Source organism: Phascolarctos cinereus, unplaced genomic scaffold (genome assembly GCF_003287225.1).
Source record: "Phascolarctos cinereus isolate Bilbo 61053 unplaced genomic scaffold, phaCin_HiC Scaffold_3;HRSCAF=262, whole genome shotgun sequence".
NCBI classification, from domain to species: domain Eukaryota; kingdom Metazoa; phylum Chordata; class Mammalia; order Diprotodontia; family Phascolarctidae; genus Phascolarctos; species Phascolarctos cinereus.
Window position 1 is genome coordinate 98,423,647 of NW_027555736.1, and position 25,679 is coordinate 98,449,325.

The 25,679-nt window shown below is 38.7% G+C and overlaps 1 protein-coding gene and 1 non-coding gene across 2 annotated transcripts in view; one reads left to right on the plus strand and one right to left on the minus strand.

Annotated features, from left to right (window-relative positions):
• Positions 1-14,539, minus strand: part of ACSL5 (acyl-CoA synthetase long chain family member 5) — a 55,672-nt gene extending 41,133 nt beyond the window's left edge. The window contains 1 exon segment of the mRNA XM_078151053.1: positions 14,379-14,539. The gene's annotated coding sequence lies outside the window, so the exon portion shown is untranslated.
• Positions 14,540-18,853: 4,314 nt separating this feature from the next.
• On the plus strand, positions 18,854-18,958 carry LOC144456481 (U6 spliceosomal RNA). Its single transcript, XR_013485567.1, has one exon. It is a non-coding gene; the product is annotated as a U6 spliceosomal RNA (small nuclear RNA).
• The last annotated feature ends 6,721 nt before the right edge of the window (positions 18,959-25,679 follow it).

Consider the following 25,679-nt stretch of genomic DNA (forward strand, 5'->3'; position numbering starts at 1 on the left):
GTTGTTAAATCAATTCTTCTTTGGTCCAATAGTCCTGATGGAACAGCTACTGCTTATCTAGGCCTATGTGTAAAGGTATTGTCCCAAATAGTACTTGGAACTGTTTCCTTGGTATTAAGGAAGTCTACTGGACCTGTGGGGAGGGTTTTCCTTGAGTACCCAACTTCTAAGTTCATTATTAGTTGACAAGTGGCACAGCAAAGCTCTGGGAATACAAATATAAGAGAAAGACAGTCACTACCTTCGAGGAATTTACATTCTGATAAAAGGAAGCTGAAAAGCTGGGAGCAGGAACATGAGGGCAAAAGAAGGTCTAGATAGTTAAGAGCAGAGGTCAGAGAGGAAAGGAGTTGACATCGATGGCCAGGGTACTTTTGCCTCCATTAGGTCCACTAGTATAATCTGCATTCATCTCTAGCTGGAGTGTAATGGCTGTGGGTGGTGGCTAAGGAAAGGACACAAGGTTAGAAGATGACATAGGTGGATTAGGTATTATGATCAAAGCGGGCAGGAGCAGATTACCTTTTCCTTATGGGACAAAGAATGTAAACTAGCTAAGAGCTATCTGGTTAACTTGGAAATCCAGTTCAAAGAAAACTATCTACCTTGCATTGCAGTGATTGCTTTGGTGAGGAAGGGCTCTCTTGTGAGGAATTACAAAACCACACACACACACTCACTCTACTTTTTCACAAAAACACAACTAATATGAATAAGGCCAGAATGGAGATTTCCTCAGAGTAACTGGATTTCAGACTAAGCTATCCAGAGATCAAGAGACCAAATCTTAGCCATGTATAAGACTGCCTGTAACATATCTAAATAGAAAATAGATAATTGCTGGAGAGGAACTATATACCCTTATTTCTGAAGGAAACCGAGGAGGAAAGTTGAAGATACAGCAAGCAGTTGCCTAGATTTTGTTAGGGTGTTTGAAGACAGCAGGCTTTGAGTATTGTTATGTAAGTACCAAACATGATTTTTCAAAGCAAGTCAGAAAGCTAAAATTCCTAGATTATGATGTATTGCCCCAGATGCTCCAAAGCTATGGTGGTGACTGTCAACTATTATTTTTATGAGTACCCAGCAAATGTTACAAATTTGTAACTATTGTCCTACCACCAAAAACCACTTTTGACAGAAAGGCACTTTGCATTTTCCCATGCTTTACAAAATGCTGCTCAGACCCAGACTCCCTGACATCTGGGGGACGGAAGTATTTATTTATTTCTCTTAAAGATAAGAAACCAGAGCAAAGTTGAGAGATGAGTCACGGGGTCAAAAGGGATGTGGTATGCTAAGGGTGAATTTTTAGATTAGGCTGGGGTTATCTACATCAAAGGCCATGTAAATAGAGTCCTGTTTGAGGGATTTTGGATAAAGCCTCCAAGTCATTCAGACCTATTATGCGTTCAGGTCACTTTCCAATACTGCTTTCTGGTTGGTAGAGACTGTTATCAACCAAGTAGTTTTACTTTCCTAATCAGGGAGCCAAAGCTCCACGTTCTTAGTGAGTCCAAGAGTTCAGCCACCTCATCTATAATTTTTGCACATACATAGCTCACCTGGGAAGATAGAAGCCCTACTTTAAAAAAGGGGGGGAGTTCCTATACTTCATTCATGTGCTATCTGCTGATGAACACATACACAGACAGACAAACTTTTTTTCCCTTTTGTATTTAAAGAGTGTCAATGACTACTAATATGTAGTGTTACGGCTGTATATACTCTGCTTTTCACAATCACGTAGGAGAGGAGGGACAGCTGGGTAGCATGATCCATGTAAAGCATTTGCCATTCCTTATCTTCTCTACTTCCTTCCCTATTCCCATGATGTACTAGGAAACAGGAGAACATTTTTTTCCTATTAAAGCCTTATTCTATTGTCTCATAGTGGCCTGGAGATGACCCTACCTTCTCACAAGCAATAAATTACAAGGGAATACGGTCTTTGATAAGTCTTGGCAAACTGCAAAGGATTCAAGTATGGGTCTAGTGACAGCATCTTGTTTGAGAACCACTTTAGCTAAATGCTCAGATGTGAGTCACTGGTTGGTTGGTGCAAGTTTTTGGCCATGGCAACTCAGATGTTAGCAGGATCCAGCCCCAACCATGCTTCAAAACTCAGTTATCTTTTTGCCATGCAGCATGTCATTACAATATTCTCTCAATATCTCTCATGGTCTAGAGACCATGCCCTGGAAGAGCTGAGTGGTTCAGCTCTGTAACTCCTACCATGGAGTCCTGAATGGTGAGAGGCCTAAAGTCTACTTTACCTAGGAAATCCTATTGCCTTAGTGAGGCACCCTATTTCTCCCCACATCCCACTACTCTTTGTCTAAGAGATCTAGACTCAAATTCACCATTGCCTCTGGAAAGGGTGTGTCAATCAACTGATGGCCCTATTGTCTTATTCACCATCTTTAAGGCTCCTCAGGTCAACACCCTTCCTTCAGGGCAGGGACTGTCTGTTGTCTGCAATCAGTGTTTGGAAAGTAGTAAGACTTACATGCTTTTTTCATTCACAAGATGTAGAAAGACTATCATATACATTAGAGGAAAGAAAAAATTTTTATATGAAATTCTCTATCACATGACTTTATATGACTGTTTATTCATAAACACTCAGTGAGTCTGCTGTAGATCTAGGTACATGCCCAGAGCTTTAAAATCTCATGTTCCTATTTGAATTTATTTCAGCAGCAGGCATCTGCCATTGTTTTGATGTTGTTCAGCCGTGACTGACTCTGGAGTGGTTTGCCATTTCTTTCTCCAGTGTTTCCTAATTTGACAGATCAGGAATTGAGGCAAATAGGGGTTATGTGACTTGCCCAGGGTCACACAGCTAACAAATGTCTGAGGCTGGATTTGAACTCAGATCTTCCTGACTCCAGGGCCCAGTGTTCTATCTACTATACCACCTAGCTGCCTGCCCCTGCCATTGCTTAGTACTTTTTACATGCATTACCTATATATTTCAAACAATTAAAAGGGTTCCTATGTTGCTTGGAAATTGGGAAGTTGACACCTTTGCTATTTCACTAAGCTAGGAGAAAGTGTAGAAGATATTTACCAGGAAATCTAGAATAGATTAAGGCTGTTGTGTTCAAGAATCAATCTATAGAATCAACTCAACCATGATTTGCAGCTCTGTGGAGCTTTGGAAAATTTTTTTTTCATATTTTAGGCTACTTTACTTGTGACCTTCCATAACATTATCTAGTATCTTTACTTCTGCTATCTATTTCTATGTGCTCAGGAAAGACAAACTAGTTTTGAACTTTAACAAAAATTATGATTAAGAAAATGAGTTACTTTAGGAGCATAGACAAAAGTAAAATTTTGTTCTGACGTCAAAAGTAACCTTAGGTCATATGCTATTTTTGGATGATCTCTACTACTTCATTCTTCCTTTCATTGGTACGGAACAGTAGGCCACAGACCTGTTTGGGGGAAGTTGGGGCCCCACAAAGTCATTGTGAAGCCCATTTCATTTCACTAAATAACTCATAATGAATATAACTTTCTGTAGGCTTGAGTCTCACATGACCTTTTTCTGATGTACATAGATATTTAATTAAAATATAAATTTATTATAAAGTTCATAGTAACTTTTTGCCCTGTATTTTCTTAAAAGCTACTGAAAAAAAAAGTCACTTGGAGGTTCAAGAAATTGGTGTTAAACAGAGGTCTCTCATGTTTGAGGAGATTAGGAATCACTGGTGTGGACAAATCGAGAATTTGCCGAATTCTTATAAAGGTCCTAGCCTGGTTAGCATTACGACACATAAGAGGAAGATAAAAATAGGTCCTGTGGTCTGGTAGCATAAATGGCCAGAGTACAGCACTAATGAAGTCACATTGTAGGCTGAGAATATTGTATAAATCAGTTATGCTGGCTTCCATGGCTTTGAGCTAAATATAACTCTATAAACTGAACTTTAGTTCACAGACACTTTCATTTAGTAAGAAGGGCATTAGACTAGAAGAGGCAGAATTTTAGTACCATCTTAGCTCCTTACTCATTTTACCCAAATCAGTCTCTTAATCTATAAAACTGTTATCATCTGCACAGCCTATCTCACTGAATTGTTCTGAGAATCACAGGAGGCAGTATTCCTTATTCTGTAAGCTGCAGATATCTATATAAGCATGCTGCATGTACTTTATTGGTTACAAGGTAAGTGAAAGGTAGAGGCCAGATGATCAGGTCACCCTTGTTATCTTCTTAAATCTAAGATTGTATTCTATATCTGTATCACCTAACATTAGTCCTAAACGAGGTATGATAGGGAGCAGAAAAGTATAAGATAATTCTTGCTCCTAAGAGGCTTATAGTCTAGTTGTAAGAATTAGCAAGCAAATGAATATGAGAACAATTCAGTGCTAACCTGATAGGCACTGTAGTATGTTAGAAAGAATGACTTGGAGTCATAGTTCCAATATTTACCTGTTGTGTGACCTTGGATAAATTGCTTAACCTCTGAACTTCAGTTTCTTTATCTCTAAAATAGAGTACTTCTACTGCCTACCTCAAAGCATAATATAAATGTGAATTATCACTAGAGTTATACTATTATAGGATTTAGAGCAAGAAGTAAATTGGGAAATCAGCTAGTGCAACCTCTTTATTTTGCAGATGAAGTGATTTGTAGCTAGAGAGAAAAATGACTTCAGAGCACATAGGTAGTAAAGTTGGAGTTCAACCCAGTTTGATAGACCCCAAATATAATGTTCCATACTAGGTGACTAAACATAGCTGGAGTTCCGAGAAGAGGGAGTCATATACAGGTAGTCAGTGAAGGTTTCATGGAGTAGGTAGGCTTTGAGCTGAGCCTTGAAAGGCAAGTGATATTTAGATAAGATTAAGGAGAAGAAAATGTTCTAGGTAGTTCCTGAGAGATACCAATAAAAGCATTAACAGAACGAGCCTAGCATGGATGAGAAAGCAAGAGCTGTCTGACTTGGATTCAGCATTTACTAACAGTGGCTTTCTGAAAATCTATGAATGAAAACATAATTTGCTTCACCTATGCAGAAAAAAATATTTTTAACCAAACAGAAGAATTAGAGACAAAAACTGATTTTTTAAAAATGGAATTTAATACAAAGTAGCGCTATTAAATTCAAAAGTGGGGGAGGTGAAGAGTAGATTAATATACTTACTGAAAATAGTTTTCAATGGACAAAAAAGGTCTGACATCCAGAATCTAAGGAATTGATAACTATCTTCAAAACAGTACATATTCTACTTGCTAATAAAGCAACAGAAGATATTATTGATAGACAATTTTTAAAAGGAAGAAATGCAAGTTGTTAATAACAACTTGAAAATATTCCCAAATTCCTTCAGTGATGCAAACCAAGACAAATTGTAGATACCTTAGAGGCACTAAAATGACAAATAGAAACAAAAAAGTGGTAAGATTCAAATGTCCCTGGGTACAGGAAAGCAGGTATTTTAATGAGTGTTGGCTAGATTATAGACTGTAGGTTTTTGCTGGAGAGCAAAATGGCAACAAGGTCTCTAGAGCTGGAAGAGACTGGAAAGGCCATTGAGTTCAACTGTCTCATTTTGTAGGTAAGCAAACTGAGAATCACAGAGGCAAGTGATTTTTCCCAAGGACACACAGGTAATATGTATAAAATATATAACAAACCTTTTGATCCAATCTTTCCTTTCCTAGTAGGAATTTATCTTGAAATAGATAAGTCAAGACAATAGGCATTTAAGTGCCTACTATATCCAAGGCACTGTGGCACAGTGATCCCTACTGCAAAAAAACTATGTACAAATGAGAGCTACATAAGATAAAATGGATATAGTTAAGGGTGAGGGTGTGGAAAGACCTATCTGTATAATAATATTTATAGTGCCTTCATTCATAATAGCAACAACAAAAAACCCCAGCAAAAACAAAACCAAACCTGGAATTAATCTCTACATCCAACAGCTGGAGAATAATTGAATTATTACAGTATGTGAATTTAACAAACTATGAATACAAGAAAATGTGGAAAGGTCTAAATTAATGCAAAACAAACCAAAACAAACCAACCAACTAGAAAAATCAGAGCTGTAAATATGTAGGCATAGATGAAAAAGAAAAGAAAAAAGGCAAAGTTAGCAACATTTCAACCTAACTTACAACATGGAGGAAAGAAAAGTTATCTTTTAATTTGATTGTTTTTAACTTTGTCAAAGTGCTAGGGCTTTCGGTAAGATGCTATTGCTCTGTTTCATTTGTTCGTTGATGGTTGAGTTACTAAAGTATTTTAAAAAGAGTAGGCACTGAGATTTGAGGTGCCTTATGAGCATCAGACTGTGGAATCCTTCTTTGATCCAGGCCATATTGGGTCTTAGGAATGGTCTTTAGAAGAACAAATTTTGAAGTCCTGTAAGATACTCTAAAGCATAACAGTGATGAAGAAGGAACTGAAGGCATATCTGCAAACTCCTATAGGGTGGAACAAAAAAAAAATCTGTTTGACATTCAGATTTTTATAATATTAAGCCGTCCTCCTCAAATCAGAAAAGAGTAGCATTAACTTGAGATTATTTTGTCTTAGTATACACACCCCAAAGGTTACTCCTTCCCTGGTGCTGAGCAAGTGAATTCATAGGCCCTTATCAAAAGTTAAATTGATAAGAACATGTCAGACAGGAGAAACAAATATTAGGCTTGCTGTCTGGCACCCGTGCCAACGTTAATAGCTAAATGTGCAATATATTGTGAAAGTCTTTTTTGTCCCAACATAGTATCAGACCTCATACTATCTAGCCTGACCAATGATCAGGGATCAGATTATGGGAATCAAGTTTGTACTTTGATTCAAACTTTGACTCAAACTTTGTCACAGTCTCTTGTTATTAAGGCAAACTTCTCAAGTCCAGCTCCTATCCATTTACCTCAATTAGAGGATATTGGGAAAATGAATGAGACATTTGCTAGCCTAGCATTTTCTCCATTACAATTCTATTAAAGTACTCATGTCACTTCCATACATGCATCTTTCCTTTTCTGAATTCTGATCCTCCTCTACTGCTCCTTGGATCCAATATGGAATGTCATGCTTGAGCAATGTCTTGATCACTTCATGTGGCAGTGTCACAGATGGCAATTATTACCCTCCTCTCTAGCAGAGGGTAATAACTGAGTAATGCCATGCTTCCTGTCCCAGCTGCTTTTGCCAGGTACTTTACCCACAGCTGGGAGAGGAGTCTGTTATCTGTGACACTGTAAAAGGAATTTCAGTTCAGTACACATCCTGGTAAGATTCTAGAAGAATAAGGGCAAGAACCTTGAAACTCTACTTTGAAAGTTTATAGTCTCCTGAGGTACACATCTATCTGCCAAAAAGCAAGGGGGATGAACTAGACGAATCATCATTTAAGTTCTTACTAGTTATAAAGCATATCTCCTTTAGCACTTGGCACAAAGATAAGTGTTCTAGAATAACTTTTAATTTCCCATCCAGTTCTATGCATTTCCTTAGCTCTTGGGAATGTTGATCTTAAATAAAATACTTTTAAAATTTACTTTTTTTCAATGGGGCATTCTTGTAATGGAAAGGTTTAAACCCACAAAACTAAATAGGGTGTGTGTCCGTCCTGTTAGTTATCCATTTTCTCAGTGTGGCTAAGAAAAATTGCCACCTTAGAAAGGGTGTAAGAATCTAACCATTTGTGGGATGTAGTCAAGATGGTAGAGTAGAGGAAGCAACCCAGGCAAATTCTCCTAATATTCCCCTCCAAATAATTTTAAAATAATACATCAAATTGAATATTGGGATGGCAGCCAATAAAAGATCAGGGTGAGACATTTTTCCAGCCTAAGATAACTTAGGAGGTTGGCAGGAGAGGTCTTTAACACTGGGATGGAGTCTGGCCTGGAGCAAATGGGGTGACAATAGCAGCAATGGGCCTTGGAGGTAGCTGTGAAAGTGAGAACAGCAGCTTCAGGAACTCTTGGCCCAAAGTTAGTAAGGAGGTTGGACAACTGGTTAGAAAGAGATTAAGGGGACCCTTTGCTGGCACTGAGTACAGGAGCTGTTATCATCTGGTTACTCTACTGCCGATACACAATTTGTATCACAGTTCTAGGGAAGAAAGGAGCACTTGTGGTTGGTCACAAGGGAGCAGGGGACCTGGGCACAGTTCTGGGGTGGAGAGGAGTGCTTGTGGCTGTAGGGGACTAGGGGCTCTGACCACAGTCAGGGCTGAGAGGAGTGCTAGTGCTTGTGGCTACAGGAGATCAGGGCCCCTGCCTGGATAAAAACCAGAGGAAAGACCAGGAGAGCAGTGAGCATACCTTTCTCCAGATCACACCACCTTACAGGCACCCAAAACTTGAAGCCTCCCAGAACTAGCTCTGAAAACAGCAGCTGGGGGGTGGTGTTGGGGGAGTCTGAAGCTTAGGACAGTGCATCCCTACCCCCAGGTGAACATAACCCAACTCAAACGTAAAATTCAAAGTCAAGAAATAAGTTGGAAAATGAGCAAGCAACAAAAAAAAGAACTCCACCAAAAGAATTACTACAGTTACAGGGAAGAAGAGGACACCACCCCGGAAGATAACAACGACATGAAAACAACTATGAGCAAAACCTCAAAGGAAAGATGCAAATTGGAAATATGCCCAACAAGAATTTCTGTAGGGGTTAAAGAAAGAAATGAGTGGCAGAGGAAAAACTGGGAAAAGCAATGAGACTAGTGAAAGAAAATTATGGAAAGAAAATTAAGAATCCAACTATTTACTTAAAACGCTGACCTCAGAATCAGAGGTTACCAGGATAACTTAAGGAGCCGAGTCAGCTCCATACAGAGAGTGAGCTAAGAAACTCTTTATTACATCAAACCCTAACTGCAAGATTACATTCCATGCAATTTAGGTCATACTTAGTGGAAAGTTAGTGGAAAAGTGTACCTTAGCACACTTGTGAGTACCATAATTCTGAAGTTTGGAGGGGTTATAAAATGCAGTGGTGGAAGGAGTAACCGTATTGATCAATTCACAGCTCTTTCGCAATGAAGATTTATATTGTTGTTGGCAAATCATCTGAACATGTATTTGAGTACCAAAAGGAAAATCAGTGCTCTGTACTGCCACAGTAGCCTTAGTAATCTTGTAGTTTAGTTAATGGAAATACGGTTAATATACATGGAAGAACTTTTAAAAATTAACATTAATATACTGTCTATGAATTGAATGAAGGCTGGAGCTGCTGAAGAGTCGTCAATCTCTCCCTAGCTACTGGGTCCTTCCAGGATGCCGGAAAACATACCCCTGTCTCCCCCAACCTTAAACAAATCAAAACCTCACTTGACATTTACTATCACCTTAAGTTATCATCTTATCTTTCTCCTCCCTTTTACAAACTACTAGAAAAAGCTGTTTCTATTTGGTGCCTCTATTTCTTCTCTGCTCCATCACTTCAGGCCCTTGTAATCTGGGGCTCTGCCTCACTCAACTAAAACCATTCTCTCCCAAATTAACAAGGATCTCTTAAATGTCAGATTTAAAGGACTTTTCTCAATCTTCATCTTGATCTCTTCCTAGAGTTTGACACTAATGATTATGCTTTCTTAGATGCTTTTTAATACACTGTTTCACATGCCAATCAGCTGCTACTCCAGTCATTTTCTTGCTACCCGAATATACTCCTGACCTTCAAATGACCGTTGTTTCTGGAAAGAATGTGTCAATTGAGGTTCCTATGGCTCTATTCGCTAGGTCTGTCACTTCCCAAACTATAAGACACATTTCTGGTCACCACTCCATATTGGAATGAAAGCTTCCTGAGGGCAGGGACTATCTCATTTTTGAATTTGTGTCCCCAGAACTTGACATCAGTGCACATAGAAAGTACTTGTTAAATGCATTTTACTCATACATTCATTCTATCACCCTGCATAGTCTGTTGCCAAAACCTTTTGACTATATTGCTTTTCTTTTCTCCAGTTCACAAGATGACCACCAACCCTAGTTCAGACCTTTGTCATCTGACCTACTAATAATCCCCTCCTAATTGGTCTCCTTACTTTAAGCTTCTCCTTTCTCCAGTCTTTCCTTCACATAACTTCCAAAATCATAGTTCTAGAGCATATGTCTGATAGCATCACTTTGTTGTTCAATAAGTTCCTGTTTTGCCCTATTTCTACTAAGTCTAAAACGCAATCTCCTGTTAGGCATTTAAAACTCTTAACAGCCTTGTCCCAAACTACCCTCCCAGGCTTATCATACATATTTCCCTTCTTATGCTCTAGAACCCAGGCAAACTCTCAGACTTGCTATCCTCTCACATGACATTCTATCTCTCATCTCCATGCCTTTATAATCACTGTCCTTCATGCCTGGAATGCGCTCACTCACCTTTAGCCCAGACTCTCCAGTTTTCTTAAAAGTCCAATTAAAATGTTACTTGCTACATGAAGTCTTTCCTGATTTCCACTCCCCAAGCTTCTTCTTCCCCTGCCCCTACTCACTACCCTGAAAATAACTGTTATATGCTACATAGGGAGTTTTTGTCTTCCCTGATAAAGAAGAAGCTTTTCCAGGACAGGGATTGTGGCTTGTTTGGTTTTCTCTTTATATCCCCTCCACTAAGTAGGTTCTTAATACTTGGCACACAGTAGGTACTTAATACTTGATTTATTGAAAAGCTTTATGAAGTGGTTGGACTTGAGTTAGGCTTTGAAGAGTTATGAATTTTAAATCAATTAAGATTCTTGAAATCTAGTTTAATTTCCCCAGAATGTAATTGTATCATGCTTCATATTCTCCCTGGGTTCTAATATACCCAGTCTTTTAATTTACTCAGTCTCATCCCCACCATGGGAGGTAGGAGAGCAAGAGAGAGAAAAGAAGGGGGGGGGGCACAGAAATTAAACCACTCCACCATTCCTACCTATCAACTTCAGTTCATTGCTAAGATATAAAGATGATCTGAGGTTTCTTCCATCTCTAGAGCCTCTGGACAGCACAGAGTACTCCAAGAACAATAACACTGGTTCCTGAACCCCAAAGACACTAAAGTCCAGCTCTGAATTTTAATCCTGTATTTCCACAAATCAGTCAGGAGTGAGGGAAGATTGATCCAGGCCTCACTGTTTTCTTGCTGCTCCCCAATATAGAAGGCACCTTTCAAAGCTGGTTATACCAAGCGCTCTCTCTGCATTGGTCCACAGAAAATAACACCATCTTACTTCTCTGATTCTGGCATCCTTCCCCCACTCTCCCCATCCTTATTCTAGGCAATCCAAGTTACACATGGTATCATTTTTAATTGACAAAGCTTCACAAAATCCTCTAGGTAGCTGGGAATTGGCTGGGGAGGAAGAGAGAGGGAGAGAGAATGAAAAAAAAACTGAGGTTGCCCCACAGACCTTTCCCATGCTTTCACAACACCTCTTTTGCAACAACCCTTGGGCTGATCCCCTTACCTGGTGCGAAAGCAGCATCCGTCAGGCTGCCTGGATTTGGGAATTCCTTCCTGAGGCTCTTGTCTGTCCTCTAAGCCTGCCTCTTGCTGTCCTGAGTTCTACTCAGGCCCGGCCAGCTTCAGGATATTTCTTCCATGAGATCAGACTGATGGATCTTGGACTCAGAGTTCATGTGGTCACCCCATTTATTCCCAGGTTGTGTGTACACAGATCAGGCATGAGCAGGCTCTCCCTTACATGCCCAGGGCTCTCCACTTCCTGGTTGTTCTCTCATAACTGAAAGTGGAAGTGCTCTGACAGGAAAGAAGTCGTCCCCAGCTAAGCCTTTAACTCCTGCCTGAGAGATTTCCAACTGATTTCTGTTTCAGTGTTATAAACCCAAAGGAGCCTGCCTGTGTTTTACCACTTAAACAAAACCCTGCCACTATCCCTCACCCCACAAAGTTGATCGCATCCAAGGTTTTGCAGTCAGTCACCTAGCATAACTAGTGTTTGAACAGAGGAGAAAGAGGCTAGAAAAAGCTGACCTTTGACCACACAACTAGGAGCCAAGGTACAAAAGACCATGTGCTTCTACCTGGGCCACACCTGCCTTTAGAATCGCAGTTCTGACAGCTGTCAGTGTAGAGACAGCTTAAAGATTAGTGACTTAGGACTTCCTGGGTAAAAACCCACCCATAAGATAGTTTCTAAGTGGCCTCACCTTATCTCCACCCCACCCCTCACTAGACCCCTAATTAGCCCATCTTATTGTGATGTCATTTGCATTCTTCTAATTGGCTTTACTTGGGAATGGAAAAGCTTGGGGAAGAATAAGAAGTATTGACTAAGAATGGAAGAATGGAAGCTTTGCTGCGGGTGGGGGGCGGAGCGAGGGTTAATTTGTTCCTTAATTTAACTTAGCTCCTCTTTAGTCCTACACCTACCTCAGAAGTATTCAAGAATGTAAAACCATTTTTTCCACAGATGTTGTTTTTTCAAAAACAAGTAGAGTTTATTATGGGATATTTTTTTTTTACCCAGATGTTTAGTCAGCTAGGGTTCATTCTTTAGACCAGGGTTCTTAATGGACCTTCAAGTGGTCTATGGATAGATTTAAGGAGTAGAGGTTGTAAACTTGGATGGAAAAAGATATGTCTTTATTTTCACTCATCTTTAACTAAAATTCATCATTTTATTAAATTTTAATTTACCCTGGGCAAGTCACTTAACACTGATTGCCTCACAAAAAAATTTTTTTTAATTTAAAAAAGCCCCATGATTCTAAGAAGGCATCCACAGTCTTCACCAGACTCCCCAAGAGATCCATGACACAAAAAATGATTAAAGACCTTTGCTTTTAGACATTGCTATACTTCCTTAAAATCAGATCTAACCAAGGTCTTCTGCTAAATCCTTTGCATGATGGAGATTATCCAAACCAGTTTTCCCTCTCAGAAAAAACCAATTAGAAAAAAGTGGGGAAGATCAAGCATGAGGTGTAATTTAATAATTTAACTCAATGTAGCCATCATCCTGACTTTTTGGCATCTACCTACTCAATTCCAAATGTCTCTTTATAGAGTAGAAGCCAAGAGAGTGGACTATGAAACAATGTGTTGATCAAAACTGACATACTGATTATTTGGTAGGGTATTTTCTTGACAATTGGTAAAATTTATTGTAGAATGGTAGGAAAACCCCCCACTAAATTGGGCCTTGTGAATCCTGTGTTCCCACCTTTGATCCTTTTAAGCTATGTGACCCTAAACAAATATTCTCCTTCTCTTTACCTTCATTTGCTCATCTCTAAAAATAAGGTTATGTCAAAGCTTTAAAAGTTACTTGCAGTTCTGACATTCTGAGATGCTTGCGGATTATCCTAGAGCTAGCACAACCTGCAACTTCATATATTTGGTTCCTACTCAAGGATTAAGTATTCTAATTTACAGGCCTATGTTTTCTTAATAAAAAAAAAGATCTTTTAGAACCACAATATTGTTTTCCTCTACATTTAGTATTGATCAAATGCAGAAGAGAACCTTGTCAGAGGAAGTTTCCCACAATGTAGGACTCCTTCATGGAGGCCTCTGTTTTCTCCAGCCAGAGATCATGAATTTAGAGTTGAAAGGTACCTCGGAAGTCATTGAGTTCATCTTCCTTTAGAGAGAAAACTAAGGCTTTGTTTAAGTGACCTGCCCAAGGTCACAAGGTAGTAAGTGGCAGAGACAAGATTCAAACCCAGGTTCCCTAACTCTAAATCCAGAAATCTTTCACTGAATGACGTATGTGTAACCATCAGGATACATGGGTTTCAGGAAATTCTAACACTTCTGAGAATTATATCCATCCTATATCTTTTCTTCCTCCTGTAACCATCTCTCCTCACCCCCACCCCAAAGGCTAATTCTTAGGCTCATACATAAAATGTTAGTGTACCTTAGAATATTAGAATTAGAAAGCATTTTAGAGCCAGCATGATGTAATAAATAGGGTGATAGACTAACCCTAGATGCCTGTGTCCAAATCCAGCTTCAAGAATTTGTTAGCTATGTGACTATAAACAAGTGACTCAACTTCGCAATCCCTCAGCTCCCTCATCTGTAAAATTAAGCTAACGCCTCCTAGGTTGTGAGGTACACAGTTCATAAATCTTAGAGGGCTATAAAAATGGGATTCAGTAGAAATACAGGCTAATTGCTCATTTTACAGAGCACCCCTCCCCAGAGGGAAAGAGACTTGTCCACCCCCTTCCCAAATTAAAACAGCCCATAATACTACCCAATTGGTTAGTGGCAGAGTCAGGACTAGAACCCAGATCTCCTGACTTCTAGACTTCAGTCTGGGCTAACACTAACCCTGAGGCTTTATAGCCTTGAGAAAAGAAAATAGAGAAAAAGATAAAGACAGACATATATACCCATCAGACCAGGATGGAGATTTTATTGCAACTTACCTTGAAGGAATACTTCTTTCCTGAGTTCAGGAAATATGCTGCAGAAAGCTTGCTGTACAGTTCTAAATAAGACATTCAAGACTAGCTGTCTTCAACACAATGGTCCCTGGGATACAACTGGACCTGGAGCCCACTCACATTGCCCTAAGAGTGGCCAACAAGGCACCTCAGTAATCTTTGTACCCGATTGCAACAGGTTCAAAGGTAGAAATTACCTGTTCAAACAGCAGTGGTACACTTTAGCAAGAGAGAAGTGCAAAATCTGGCAAAAGGACAAAAAGGGAGATTGTAATGCAATTGCTTCCCAAAATATTTTTTTAAAAAAGAGTTCCAGCTCTGAAAGCTAACATCACACAGAAACAAAGTTTTTCTAAAGCTGAGCTATGCCTTAGAATATATATATATATGTATATATATATATATATATATATATATATATATATATATAATATATATATATATATATATTTCTTTTAGTGGAATCTTTAAGAAACTTTGAGAAGCATAAGTGCACTGTGGGAAAGAGGAAACATCTTTTTTAAATTTAGAAAAAGCAACAGAATGTGTGAGTCTAAGAGGAATTGAATAAAGAATGACAAATGAGAACCTCAAGAGCTGAATGTGAGTTCTGACTCTTCTCTTAGCAGCAGGCCCTTAGGCAAATCAAGCATTCCACCTCTAGGACTCTAGCCTCCTTTCCCTAAAATGGATAAAAACATTTGCAGTGCCTTAACTAGTTGTTAGGAAAAAAATGTTTTAGGAATTGTACAATGCTAAATAAATGCGAGATGATTTAATTATTACGAGAAAGCTAAATCATAGCTTTAGAGCTGGAAGGGGCTTTTGAAAGCATCTAGTTGACCACCATCCCCCTCCCTTTTTTTCTGCTAACAGATGAAGAAACTGTCCCAGAGGGGTTAACTAACTTGCCCTGGGTTACCAAGCTATAATTTCAGAAGCAGGATCTGAATCCAGATCTTCTTGACTATCAAACGTCCCATCCGTTACTGCTGCAATTAATCTGATCATACATTAAAAAAAAGATATATTTTTCACTCTTGTTGAACCTTTGGGACAACTATAATATCCTTCCATGCCCTTGTACCTTATAACAAAGCATAATTAAACCTAACCAAACTATGCCAGACTGTTCCTCTAACATACAAATTAAAGATAAGCTTATGACTTAGATACTAGTGTCACCCTTCTAAAATGAAACTGTGACCCTCTTGGAGCTAGGTCAGTGACTGTCAGTGTAAGAATTCTCCTAATTCTCCTCCCCATCACCATCATTTTATAGATATGGAAATTAAGGCCCCAAAGAAGGAATGTAATTTTCCCAGCTCCCATTTCCATGCCTCTATACAGGTTATCCCCCACTCACAGGCTTGCAACTGATATTTTCACTTCTACTTTTTAGAATCTCAGTCATTTCTGTCATGTCTGACTCTTTGTGACCTCATTTAGGGTTTTCTTGGCAAAGATCCTAGAATAGTTTGCCATTTCCTTCTCCAGTTCATTTTACAAATGAGGGAACTTAGACAAATAGGGTTAAGTGACTTGCTCAGGATCATATCGCTATCAAGTGTCTGAGGCTGGATTTGAATCCAAGTTGTTTTTTTTTTTTTCACTCCAGGCCCAAAGCTCTATCCACTGTACCACCTCGCTTCCCTTAGAATCTGCAGTTTCCATCAAAATTCAGTTCAAAGACCACCTTTTAATAAAGGCTTCTCACTCTAGTCCTTCTACCTTCCATTACCTTACTCCCATGCCTTTCTGATATACTACAAGATAAAAACCTTCATCTCTATAGATAAACATCATGTAGAGAAAAGAGAATTTCATCCATTTAGTAGAGGCCTCTAGATAACTCTTCTGAGTCTAACAGCCATATTCTGCTGCTAGATACAGAGGATTCTATTTTTTTTTTTAAGTGAGGCAGTTGGGGTTAAGTGACTTGCCCAGAGTCGCATAGCTAGGAAGCATTATGTGTCTGAGGTCAAATTTGAACGCAGGTCCTCTTGACTCCAGGGCTGGTGCTCTAACCGCTGCACCACCTAGCTACCCCAGAGGATTCCATTTCATTGTATAGCCTAACAGACTCCATGGACTCACAAGGGACTTAATCAGCTCTGTTGCTACAGGGTCATTGTTTCACTCCCATAGGCTGAACTTTGTACTGAGTTATCTCCCTCATTTCTTAAAGCGTCCAGTTTTTGTAAGCAAGCAAGCAACAAACATATACTAAGTACTTACTATGTGCCAGGCACTGGAGATACAAATAACAGCAGAAAGACAGTTCCTGCCCTCAAGGAACTTACATTCTAGTGGGAAAAGACAATGCATAAAAGAAGGCTAAAAAAGAGAAAAGGTAAGGAAGAGAGGGGGTGGGGATCTAATACAGAAAGTCCAGAGAGTCATGAGTATAGCCTGGAAAGGAATGAAGATATGGTTGGGTAGCACTTAGCACAGTTTCTGGCGCACAGTTGGCATTTAATGTTTATTGGTTATTTGGACATCCTCCTTAAAATGGAGGTATTGGGAGGAACCAGCTATTAAGAGGGAGAGGCCACAGAGGTGTATGGGATTTTTGTCTTAGAATCCAATCTCATTTCCCAAAGAAATTTTTATCTGCACCTGGGGAATGTCACAATACGACCTATGCACAGTCATTATTATCTTTAAGATTTTCAAGTTAGAAGGCTATCTAATGAGATTTTCTCATTTTATAGAAGACAAAACTTGCCTAGAGAGACTGATTTATCCAGTCACAAAACTACCCGATGGTAGAGTCAAGACAAGAGTTAGTCACAGTCCTGTCTCTTAGTTCAGTCCTAACTATGCTATGTTGTCTAAGAGTTTTTATTAGGTTCTGGCAGAAGTCTTAAGGTCATGAGGGACAGGAGTTTGGGATGGTGTAGACCAGAAGTTCATGAACTTAATATTTTAATAAAGGTTTTTCAATGTAATTGATTTATTTTTGTATTCCTGTTTACTTTATGCATGCAAAAATATTTTGAGGAGTCCATAGGCTTCACCAGACTTCTAAAAGAGTCCATGCAGTCAGTCAGTTAGTAAATGTTCATTGAACACCTATATATAACCTGCTGGGTTATATAGTATTAAGTACTAGGGATAGAAAGAAAGGCAAAAGATAGTCCCTGCTCTCAAGGAGCTTATAGTCTAATTAAGAAGACAACACAAAAACAACTAAGTACAAATAAGCTGAATACAAGATAAAATGGAGATAATCAAGGGAGGGAAGGAATAGAATTGATGAGGATGACCCCAAAATGGTTAAGAACCCCTGGTGTAGAAGAAGTGCTAGGCTTGAAATCAGATCTGGTTTCAAGTCCTGAATTACCTGAGGTCATCTAATTCCTTCAACTCTCTGAATCCCAGTTTTCTTAATCTGTCAAATGAGGACAACAGGTGCATTGCCACCTTTGTCCGAAACCTTGAAGGAATAGTCATTTTCTAGTAGGTGTCAAATAAGTATTTATTGGGCAGTTTGTACATTTGCCATATATTTTTGTTGAAACTCCTAGAAAGGAGTTCTTATTTCTTCCTACTCAATCTAGCCACTTAGATCACATTGAACTCAGTGTTAGGAACATTCATGACACTTCCTGACATATCCTGGTTGGAGATAATGATGTCTTATTAGCCCAGAGTCTAGGATTAAGCTGCCTAGAGTCATGGTAACTCTTTAAAGTTCTTCAATATAGGGGCAGCTAGGTGGTACAGTGGCAAGAGCACTGGCCCTGGAATCAGGAGAACCTGAGTTCAAATCCAGCCTCAGATACTTGATGCTTACTAGCCGTGTGACCCTGGACAGGTCACTTAACCCCATTGCCTAGCCAAAAAAAAAGTTCTTCCTAATTTATGAAAGAGAAAACATTTCTAGGCCCTGGAGAAAGGAATGCCCAGTTAGATTTTATTAAATGCCAAATTTAGCAAAAAAAAAATCCTATAAGTCATAGAATAGAATTCCATATGAATCTGTTCCATGAGACCCCAGTTGAAGGGGTCAGGAGTTCTGTTACAAATTGTTCTCACCTAGAAAGGTACATCCACAATTTGAGACTCAGTAGTATCACAAGGTTTCCAGGGAAACTGAAAGAAAGGGAAAGACGGGAGGCAGTTCTGTATATGATGCAATATGTATACCTGTCCAGTTTCCTTACCCTATCTCTGCCCCATAACAACAGCAGGAGATCCTCCCCATACAGCCATTTTACAGATGTTATAACTGCAAATTGTAAGATTCTATATGGATGTGAGCTGCTAAACACTTGTCACATCAACAAGATGCAGGAAACATAAGCATTATCCTACTTTTGACCTTCTTTCTGTTCTCTTCTACATATTTTAAAAAATACTTCAATGAATCTATCTCAGCTCCCTTCTACTTTCCAATTCTGCCCCCACTGGGGGAAAAAAAAAGAAAATCCTTGTAACAAAAATGCATAGTAGTGCTCACTTCAGCAGCATATAAACTCAAACTGGAAATCTAGAGAAGACTAGCATAGCTCCTACACAAAGACAACATACAAATGCATGAAGTTTTCTACATTTCCATGTATATAGACAATAGATTACCCATATTTTATTATATATGTTGTATAACATGCATTTATATATATCTATCTCTATCTCTATATCTCTAGCTATATATCTGTATTCTTTTTCTCAATCAACAATCATTTATTAAGCAATTATGTTCTAGGTCAAGGGTTCTTAAACTTTTTGTGTCATGACACAACTTTTTCAAATACATAAAATGCATTAAAAAAGAAACCAATTATATTGAAATACAGTTATCAAAACACACAAAAAAAGTTTACAGACCCCAAATTAAGAACCCGAGTTCTAGGTTACAAAAACAAAAACTCACAGTCCTTGCTCTCAAAGAGCTTACAATCTGTTATTGGAGAAAACAACATGTATATGGATGAGGTACAGCAGACATGAAAAGGAGTAAAGTGTAATAAAGTTGGAAAGGTATGTTGGGACCAGGCTGTGAATGGCTCTCAATGAGAAAAGTTTGCATTCGAGTCTAAAGGTAACCAGGAGTCTAGAATTTACTGAGCAGAGTAACATTGTCAGTAACTTGGATACCTGTATGGAAAGATGCATGTAGCCTGGTGATAGAATGCTCCCTTGGGTCAAAATTATACCTTCCCTTCATCAGAGATTTATTTGGAATAAGAGGCAAGAGAAAAAGCAGGAGGTAGATAGTAAAGACCAAGGAAGAAAATTTCAATTTCATAATTCTGCCTTGGTTCTTGCTAGCAACTAATGTATCACTGAAAATCCTTTCCAGGTTAGGAAAGCCTACATGTCACCTTAGCAGCATGGGCTCTTCTTATGGCCCATTCAGTTCTGCTGCCCAATACCTCACCTTCCCAGGAGGCCATGAATACAGAAGAGCTGTAGGTCAGCTGGCCAACCCTCATGGGAACATCATGTGCCTGCCTCCTTTTTTTTTTATTATTATTTTTATTTTTGGATTTCCCTTGAGAATCCCTTAAATCTATTCACCAGAATAGCAGGGCCTCCCATATATATATATATATATATATATATATATGTATGTTTATTTGGTTTGTTTTTTGTTTGTTTTGATTTGGTTTTTTTTGGGGGGGGGCAATGGGGGTTAAGTGACTTGCCCAGAGATATATATAGATTTAAATAAACATTTACAATTAATACACTAAAGAAACTTGTGGGTCAATCTTGGTTACCATTAGCATGAAGTTTCTATGGAACCTTAATGTAATCTGCAGTAGAAAAATAGTGTTCAAAGTCTGTATTTTTAAAAGGTCCACTAGATAATGTCTTGCAAAGAGGAATACAGAGCCAAAAAAATAATACCAACAATCACTGAAAAGGAACCAGACTTTTGTTGTCTCCAGCTGCTGTTAGGTAACAAAACTGATTAACACACTGATAAATCTATTTTCAGGGAATGTACTTGAAAGGAGAGAGGTGTGATTTCTCCTCTCTCTTCTTTAGCTGGAACATCCATTCATTCAATCATCCTTTCTTTACAGAGAAATGCAAACCAAAACCACATGAAGTTTTAACTCACACCCAGCAAATTGGCAAAGATGATAAAAAATGGGAATAGTCAATATTGGAGAGGTTGTGTGCACTGTTGGTGAAGCTGTGAATCACTATAACCATTCTGGAAAGCAATCTGGAATTATACAAATAAAGTGGGTAAAATGTCATATCTCAGAGCCTCTATCAGTAGGCCCAAAAATGCTTCTTTTTTTTCAATAGTATTTTATTTTTTCCAATTATATGTAAAGATAGTTTTCAATATTCACTTTTATAAGATTTTGATTTCCAAATTTTTTTTCCGTCCTTCCTCTCCTCCCTCCCCAAGGGGGCATGCAATCTGATATAAGCTATACATGTACAATCATATTAAACATATTTCCACATTAGTCATGTTGTGAAAGAAGAATCAGAACAAAATGGAAAAACCACAAGAAAAAAAAAGAGATAAAATAGTATGCTTCGATCTGCCCTCAGACTTCGTAGTTCTTTCTTTGGTTGTGGATAGCATATTCTATCTTGAGTCCCCCAAAATGCTTCTTAATACATGACACTAGCTCCTTTTCTTTGTGCCTTTTCATAGGCTGTCTACCACGCCTGGATGCATTTCTGATTCTCAGATTTCCAATCCCTAGTTTCAGTCAAAGCTCAGCTCAATTATTATCTTCTCCATGAGGCCTTTCCCGCCACCTGCACTTGTGATAATGCCTCTCTGAAGTTACCATATATTTCCATGTTTTCTAACTTGCAAAAAATATAAGCTCCTTGAGAACAAGGATAGGAAGGTTTTATCTGTGTATCTCCAGTGCCTTGTACCACAATAGGTACTTAATAAACGCTTATTGCTTGATTTGTAGTTTTTTCCTGTATGCTAGTACCATGAACTACTAATCCATGCATTAGAATGGCAAGCATTTTTAAAGGATCAATAGAGATTCTCATTTTCTCATTTTCATTGACTTTCTATTGCCAAGAGAGATCAAAGACAAATTTACCCTTCTAATCAAATCTGTGCTCAGAAGAAGATACATAGCACATCCTACGTGCCCACACACGAATTTACCCAGGTTTCTAAACATTTCAGCATTGCAGTGCTCAGCTAGCACCAGCATGTAGCACACTGAAGAAAATTAGAATTAGAATTGAGAAAAAACAGATGCTAGGGGTCAACATCAATTTTCAAGAGTAGTTATATCATATGGAAGCATCAAACCAAGTCTTAAAGTGTCAGCCAATGTCAATATCCGGAAAAGACATGAAATTCGTATTTCCATCACTTTATTTCTGACTGTTCATGTCTGCACAATAATGCTGCATAAGAAAGTATAGGAAGTGTCTACTGACTTAAGAAGTGTTATTTTGATTTTGCTACCTGCTTGCCAAAAGCTAGGATGCTTCAGGCTCTGGTATTCTGAGCAGAAGCATCCTTGAGCTTTAAAGCATTGAACAAACTGGGAAATGCAGCATAATACTGAGGTGGAAGAGGTCTGTTGGTGTTTTTTTTTAATAATTTTTTTAAAATAAAAAATTTAAAAATTATAAAAAGTGTGGAGGATGGGGAAGAGGAAAGATTAAAATTTATTCTATGTATCCTTAGTGATTTTCATAATTGGGCTGCTATCCAAATCAAGTGGAATTAGTGGCCACAAGTTGTGCCTGCATTGACCTTTCATCTCTGCCACGTGGAAAGTACTGCTGAAGTTTAGCCCTTCACCTATGTACAAAAGAAATGGGATTAGGCTCCTTTCACCTTCTTGTAGTGTGCTGTAATTGGAATCAGTCTCCACCTTTCCTCTGTTAATGCGACTGATAAAGGGTCAATGTGAGATTTCAATAGGTTGATGAAGCCCAAGATAAACTTTGAAGGGCCAAAGTTCCGATGTCATCATCTTTGAGGATCTAGAGGATAGCATTCTCCCAGGAATTATGAAACCAGTACAGCAAGTTGAAAACTAAACTGAGATAGCTACTTAAGTTGCCCTTCTCCTTCTTTAGGATAGGGAAGGGGAAGGGAATAAACATTTACCTAGCACCTACTATATACCAGGCAATGTGCTAAGTGCTTTTTACAAATATTATCCCATTTGATCCTCACAATAACCCTTCAAGGTGGGTGCTATTACTATCATCATTTTCCAGGTGAGGAAACTGAGGCAAACAAAAATTAAATGACTTGCCTAGTGTTGACAGTTAATAAGTGGCTGAGGCCAGATTTGAACTCCCATCTTCCTGACTCCAAGATCAGTATTCTATCCACTGTGCCACCAGCTGAAAACCTTGCATCTGTGAAGACAGCCTTCTTTTTCTGAGATCACTGCATTCAGCAGAAAGAGGGTGAGACTTATAGCAAGTTCCTGTTGTAGAACAAAGCTCTCTAGATCTGCCTTATCAGTTGTCCATCTGATTTGGGATAGGCTAACTATACTTGGACTATGACACATGTTCTTTTAGATGATTCTATGTTCCCATTGCTCATGGAGAGACTAGGTTTGCCTATAGTATGTCACAGCTAGATAGAAGGATTCCTTTCCTAAGCACAAAGCCGAAGTTACACCTCAGACAGTGACTGATCCCTATGAGTCCCTTCGCAGTCTCGGCTATGAGATGTCTACTTCACTGACCACCCAACTGGCCATAATCCAACTTTGTTTTATGCAGGAAGGAAGCCTTGCCCAAGCACAACCATGTGTTTTGACAAGAACTATTGTTTGCACAGATTGCAAATATACCAGAGTGAGCTTCATTTTCTGGTGGTCTTTGAAAACTCGGTCCTTTATCAGCAGGTGGCTCCAAAGAGCACTTTGTGGCATCTTTGATGCAGGGTTGAAAAGTTATTGGGAATGTTTCCAAATTTTAAGCTCTTTGGAGGGGTCCATGAGGTTTGAGGGTGCATGACAAGGTTAAATTTTGCTTTTAAAAAGATGGGCAATCATGAGAGATAACTCAAAGAGAAAGTCTATTTAGAGGTGCTTTCCCTCCAATGCTTATAATTTCTAGTAAAAATCCAATGGAGACTCACTAAATTTAATCATTCAGGTGCACTTTGAGACCATGTCATCTTTCTCACTTGTGATAATAAAGGCAGAAAGATGTTCCTGAATGTTGAGACAATGTTTATGTGGGGAGAACGTATTGATCTCTGTGTATAGAAAGGAGTTTTTGCTTTCTGACTGTAAATACATCTTTGTCTAGAACACAGGTGGAATGGAGGCCTCCACTTTAAATGGTTAAAGCCACTTGATTGTGCATATCCAAAAGCCAGCCATCTTCTTTAACAGTCAAGCTTCCTGAAAGCAATGTTAGAAGCATGACGCTGGTTTCAAATTCAAGTGCCCTTCCTGCTCACCAAGAACCTATGCTAAGTTGAAATACTTTTCCACTTTTTCTATCTTGATAGTGTTTGGGATTTACAAAGTCTTTGTACCTATTTTCTCATTTTATCTTCAACTGTTTGAGTAGGTGGTATAAAAATTAACATTCCCGTTTTTCAGATGAGGAGATCGAGAGATGAAGTGAATTCCTGTGTGGGCTATCATATTGGGTAAAGTGAGGGTCAGTGTGATACAGTGGAATCAACAGTAGATTTGAAGTGAGAAAACTGGCTTTTAAATCCAGCTTTGTTTCTTACTATCTGTTACAATCTTTTGCAAGTAATTTCCCTTCCCTCTGGACTTAAGCTTCCTCATTTGATGACCTAGATGACCTCTAAGGTGCCTTTGGACTCTCAAATCCTCTGATCAGCCTGGGATTGAAGCTATTGATTCCCCTTACTCTCATTTAAGAGAAAAAACTTGCATGTTTCATATCTCTTCAGTTAAAGAAGTCAGGAGAAAGGGCATTCTCTGTCATATTAAGGATTGTATCCAGGAGAGGGAAGTTCTAGGTCAGGGGTAGGTAACTTGACAGAGCAAATCCCCTTAATAAAAGCATTTGTTCTGTAAAACTTGAATTCAGTCAAAAGGCCACACCCGAGGACCTAGAGGGCCACATGTGGCCTCGAGCCTGCAGATTCCCCATACCTGCACCAAACTAAGATCACAGAATCTGAATTAGAGGGGATCTTTGAGGACATATTGTCAGACATTATCCCAAGTCAGTTCTCCCTCCTTTTGAATCTCCCTTGATCAAATCTAGTAACAGAGAGCTCACTATTTCAACAAGGCATTGTTACATAATTGATAGAATGTGGGACTGGGGAGACTAGAAGCACTGGGTTCAAAATCTATCTCTGATACCTATTAACCATCAGATTGTAGACATTTCAATTCCTAAGGTCAAATTTTCTCAGATACCATGGGTAGTACCTACGTTTCAGAGTTGTTAAGGCATAAATGCAGGATTGCCTATAAGTGCTTTGTGAAATTTAGAGTGTCATATAAATGTCAGTTATCAAAAGGCAACCCACTCCACTGATGGGTAGCTCTATTTAAAAGAAAAAAGAGTAATGTGGAAGAAACTGGAGAAAATTATGGTGACATATATATAAAAGATATCAACAAAAATCTATTTTAAAAATTTAACGTGGAACATTTATTCTGTACATAGGAGGTGGTGAATATTTTGCTAGACACCAAGGTGGGCAAAGTTTGGAAAATATTCAGTACGTAATATTAACATTAATAATAGAATTTATATAGTGCTTTAAAGTTTGCAAAGTAATTTTCAAATATTATCTCTGATATATGAGAAACAAGAAGTTAGCCAGGTTGGCTGCAATGTAGATTGCCTAAAGGAAAATAGTATATAATCAGTCTTGAAAGATGTTGGATTTAGAGTGTGAAGGGTTTTTGGTGCCAAACACAAGATTTTGTATTACATCTTAGAGGTAATTGGCAAATGAGTTACTAAAACTTGCTCCATTTTGTGCTTTAGGAATATCAATGTGCAGCTATGTGGATTAGAGAGGAAGAAAGGTGAATTAGGAAGATGTTACAATGTTGGTTTTCAGCCATTTGAGTCATGTTGGACTCTTCATGACTCCATTTGGGGTTTTCTGGGCAGAGATACTGGAGTGGTTTGCCATTTCCTTCTACAACTCATTTTTTAAATGAGGAACTGAGGCAAATGGGGTTGAGTGACTTGCCTAGAATTCCACTAGCTAGAAAGTGTCTGAGGCTGGATTTGAACTCAGACCTTCCTGACTCTAGGTCTGGTGCTCTATCCATTGTACCATATGTAGTGATGAGGATCTAAACTAGGGTTGTTGTGTTGAGTAGAAAAAAGAGGAGACTTTCA